At 52.9% G+C, this 5000-nt stretch overlaps 1 non-coding gene across 1 annotated transcript in view; it reads left to right on the top strand.

Annotated features, from left to right (window-relative positions):
• The first annotated feature begins 4866 nt into the window (after nt 1–4866).
• Nucleotides 4867–5000, top strand: part of LOC126332346 (small subunit ribosomal RNA) — a 1893-nt gene continuing 1759 nt past the window's right edge. The window contains exon 1 of the ribosomal RNA XR_007563629.1: nt 4867–5000. This exon is cut by the window's right edge and continues 1759 nt beyond it. This is a non-coding gene — a ribosomal RNA (small subunit ribosomal RNA).

Consider the following 5000-nt stretch of genomic DNA (forward strand, 5'->3'; position numbering starts at 1 on the left):
GGGGCCCACAGTGCTCATTTGCCGAGCCCACCCACACAAAACCTGCACCCCCCTCCAGCGCAGGAGCCGCAACCCGGGTGCGTACGCCGCACCAAGTGCTCCACCCGCGACCGTACGTGCCCCGCCGAAATCGCAACTCCGGCGGATGAACGGCGGACTTTTCTCGCAGTCGTAAGTTGCAATCCACCCCTATATCTTGCGTCTCATGAAGAGTTATATCAAGTATGCCAAATTCCCGCTGTCCCTATACATGCAGTAAGTTCGTCATGGGCGCTGGCCGGCAGGCCGCGAGACCTGACGCCCGGCGGCAAAGAGTGCCCCTCTGAGGATATAGATGTTCCGTTCCGCCGCACAATGGTGACGGTGACCGCTGCCTGCGGTGGCAACGCTGGGCAGAGTCGATACTCGCCGTGTGGTGGAAGGTAAACATTATGCGGTACATCAGTACTTTCCTAATAGTTCGGTCGTCTCACGGCACTGCTTAGTAAATGATGCAAGGCCACATATAGATGATTTATGCGAATGTCCCTATACGTGCTGTAAGACTGGGCACACAACGTGAATCGCACGTCAGCCACACACTCGAACATGCACCACTCTCGGCCTGCAACGGAGACACACAATACGTAAACATCTGGAATGCGACAATGTCGAGTGCATCCTCTCTGCCACATTGCACCGTCGACACTATGATAACCAGAGCAGTAGGTCCACCTATAAAAGCACAATACCCCACTCCTCCGACAACTACCATTGCTCAGATAAACCAACACCACCAACACACATCCTACACAGAGGGGCACCAAATATCACCCCCCCCGCCCTCGTGTTATACCACATGAAAAATTGCAGAAGTGAGAGACACAGACCCGCCAGCCTCTTGCTACAAGCATCGAACCGACGTGACATATCTGACGGTGACTCAGGCATCCGCGTACTGCCACAACTATCCACCCCCCCCCCCCCCACTCTCTCTCTGCCCCCTTCCCACACAATACCGAATTTAACCAACTTTATCGCTTAACCTAACTGTGGCTGTACCAGATTATCGCTTAACCTAACTGTGGCTGTACCAGATTATCGCTTAACCTAACTGTGGCTGTACCAGATTATCGCTTAACCTAACTGTGGCTGTACCAGATTATCGCTTAACCTAACTGTGGCTGTACCAGATTATCGCTTAACCTAACTGTGGCTGTACCAGATTATCGCTTAACCTAACTGTGGCTGTACCAGATTATCGCTTAACCTAACTGTGGCTGTACCAGATTATCGCTTAACCTAACTGTGGCTGTACCAGATTATCGCTTAACCTAACTGTGGCTGTACCAGATTATCGCTTAACCTAACTGTGGCTGTACCAGATTATCGCTTAACCTAACTGTGGCTGTACCAGATTATCGCTTAACCTAACTGTGGCTGTACCAGATTATCGCTTAACCTAACTGTGGCTGTACCAGATTATCGCTTAACCTAACTGTGGCTGTACCAGATTATCGCTTAACCTAACTGTGGCTGTACCAGATTATCGCTTAACCTAACTGTGGTTGTACCAGATTATCCCTTAACCTAACTCAATTTGTCCCTTAACCTAACTCAATTTGTCCCTTAACCTAACTCAATTTGTCCCTTAACCTAACTCAATTTGTCCCTTAACCTAACTCAATTTGTCCCTTAACCTAACTCAATTTGTCCCTTAACCTAACTCAATTTGTCCCTTAACCTAACTCAATTTGTCCCTTAACCTAACTCAATTTGTCCCTTAACCTAACTCAATTTGTCCCTTAACCTAACTCAATTTGTCCCTTAACCTAACTCAATTTGTCCCTTAACCTAACTCAATTTGTCCCTTAACCTAACTCAATTTGTCCCTTAACCTAACCCACGTTGTCCCTTAACCTAACCCACGTTGTCCCTTAACCTAACCCACGTTGTCCCTTAACCTAACCCACGTTGTCCCTTAACCTAACCCACGTTGTCCCTTAACCTAACCCACGTTGTCCCTTAACCTAACCCACGTTGTCCCTTAACGTAACCCACGTTGTCCCTTAACGTAACCCACGTTGTCCCTTAACGTAACCCACGTTGTCCCTTAACGTAACCCACGTTGTCCCTTAACGTAACCCACGTTGTCCCTTAACGTAACCCACGTTGTCCCTTAACCTAACCCACGTTGTCCCTTAACCTAACCCACGTTGTCCCTTAACCTAACCCACGTTGTCCCTTAACCTAACCCACGTTGTCCCTTAACCTAACCCACGTTGTCCCTTAACCTAACCCACGTTGTCCCTTAACCTAACCCACGTTGTCCCTTAACCTAACCCACGTTGTCCCTTAACCTAACCCACGTTGTCCCTTAACCTAACCCACGTTGTCCCTTAACCTAACCCACGTTGTCCCTTAACCTAACCCACGTTGTCCCTTAACCTAACCCACGTTGTCCCTTAACCTAACCCACGTTGTCCCTTAACCTAACCCACGTTGTCCCTTAACCTAACCCACGTTGTCCCTTAACCTAACCCACGTTGTCCCTTAACCTAACCCACGTTGTCCCTTAACGTAACCCACGTTGTCCCTTAACGTAACCCACGTTGTCCCTTAACGTAACCCACGTTGTCCCTTAACGTAACCCACGTTGTCCCTTAACGTAACCCACGTTGTCCCTTAACCTAACCCACGTTGTCCCTTAACCTAACCCACGTTGTCCCTTAACCTAACCCACGTTGTCCCTTAACCTAACCCACGTTGTCCCTTAACCTAACCCACGTTGTCCCTTAACCTAACCCACGTTGTCCCTTAACCTAACCCACGTTGTCCCTTAACCTAACCCACGTTGTCCCTTAACCTAACCCACGTTGTCCCTTAACCTAACCCACGTTGTCCCTTAACCTAACCCACGTTGTCCCTTAACCTAACCCACGTTGTCCCTTAACCTAACCCACGTTGTCCCTTAACCTAACCCACGTTGTCCCTTAACCTAACCCACGTTGTCCCTTAACCTAACCCACGTTGTCCCTTAACCTAACCCACGTTGTCCCTTAACCTAACCCACGTTGTCCCTTTGCCTAACATAGTTCACTGCTCGGAATCTCTGGTGTCGTTGTTATCCTCATGTAGATGTCTTGCGAGTGTTGCTTACTTTCCACATATTCCCGCTATCCACTGTCAATTGTACTGCAATAGGACTATATCGCCCCCCCCCCCCCCCTCTGCCCCTCTCTTTGTGTCTCCGTCCTCTCAAGCTGGTCGGTCTGGCGTTTGAGTGTTAAATGAGCCTCGCAGCTGTTCAGTTGCGTTCAGATGTCGACGCCCTCAGTGTACGTCGTGGTATGGTCTGTGTCCATTGTCCGCTGATGTCGTACGCGTAACCCACACGCTGTACCGATCATCGGTAGTTACGTACAGAGTGAAGTAGTGTGATACGTGTGACCGTACGCTGGCTGTGCCCAACGGTGTCGAATCTCAATTTCCATATGTTGTGCTCGATGCTACTTGTCTCGTCTCCCAATAACAGCTAGGTTGCACTGTGGTACGCCGTAGAGGCGTGTGGGAGGAACGTACGAACGCATTGTATGTCACCCTGGGTCGCTGGGGGTGGTGGTGCGGTGAGTCAGGTCAGGTCAGCGTGAGCCGTGTGATGTAGTGACGCGTGTATTCCGACTTTGTCGTATTGCCTCACACAAAGTGCTACCCTGGTGGACCGCGTTCCATATCTGGGACATGCCGCAGATGCCGGTTGACAGTGGATCGCGGAAGGGACATCGCATACGTGCGCGGGCCACCTTCCACGTGTTCTCTTCTGCACATGTCGCAGTGTGTATGTGGTCTGATGTAGCGTGTCGTGACACATGACATCCTGGCATGCAAGAATTGTTGAATTCGCAAATGTAGGTGGACATCTACGTTTACTGCCCAAGATACGCAAATGAACTGGAAATCCGTTGTTGAGCGGTTGTTCACGCTGGAGGTGAATCTGTGATGGCGACGATCGGTACAGCTATTAACCGGTTGTTTCAGCGGTACCCGCCACATCCACACACGTGACTAGGCCCATGTGGGTATGAAGCGATACGCGGCGGTGGCTTGGTGGGACTGTTCCCGGCCGGTGAAGGGGGGCCGCCCGGCGTGTTGGCCGCGCGCTGCGTGGGCGCACGCGCAACAGGCGGCTGGTGGGGGGCGCCGAGTGGCAGGAGCGCCAGCCGACGGGCTCGGCAGGCGGCGCAGCTACGCTGCGGCGCACCCTGCACGCGGCGCCTGGCGGCCAAAGTTGGTTCAGCCGAGCCCGGTGCGAAGCGCGGTGGACATCTGCAGTGTGCTGGTCTGATTGAGGACTGTGTGCGTTGAGGATGCGCCGCCGCCTGGCACTCGGCGCCGCGACGCCGTCTGCTGCTCGGTCGCCCCAGCGGTTCTCGCAGGTGGTTTGTATCGCAGTTGTGCGGACGTGTTGGCGCGTGCGCTGTGCTGGGAGAGTTCGCTTCTGCACCCAAGTGGGGCTTTGCCCTTGTGTGGCGCTGGCGTTGGAGCTGCCGGTCACCATAGGTGGCGCGTGTTGTCTCCCGCCGGCAATGCCACGACAGCACGCTCCCGGGCCTCTGTCGGCAGCGGCAAGCTCAGTTGGGAGCAAGGGTGTTCGCACTAAAACCGTCTACTCGCCTAACTCCGGGCGATTGCGCCTCTCTCGAAACCGACCAAGTACCTAGGACGGCGCTGCGCGCCGCCGGGACCTGAGAGGGTTTCGAGGTGTATCGTGCAGGGGAGCTCGGCCTCCTCCTGTTTGCAGAATAATTGAGCGGACGCTTGCGTGTTCGCGCGGGCCCCCGGGACACACTCCCGGGCGGCCGGCTGCTCAGCTCTAGTTGACGCAGCTCCCTGGTTGATCCTGCCAGTAGTCATATGCTTGTCTCAAAGATTAAGCCATGCATGTCTCAGTACAAGCCGCATTAAGGTGAAACCGCGAATGGCTCATTAAATCAGTTATGGTTCCTTAGATCGTACCCACG

This window comes from Schistocerca gregaria, unplaced genomic scaffold (assembly GCF_023897955.1).
Source record: "Schistocerca gregaria isolate iqSchGreg1 unplaced genomic scaffold, iqSchGreg1.2 ptg001441l, whole genome shotgun sequence".
Classification (NCBI taxonomy): Eukaryota; Metazoa; Arthropoda; class Insecta; order Orthoptera; family Acrididae; genus Schistocerca; species Schistocerca gregaria.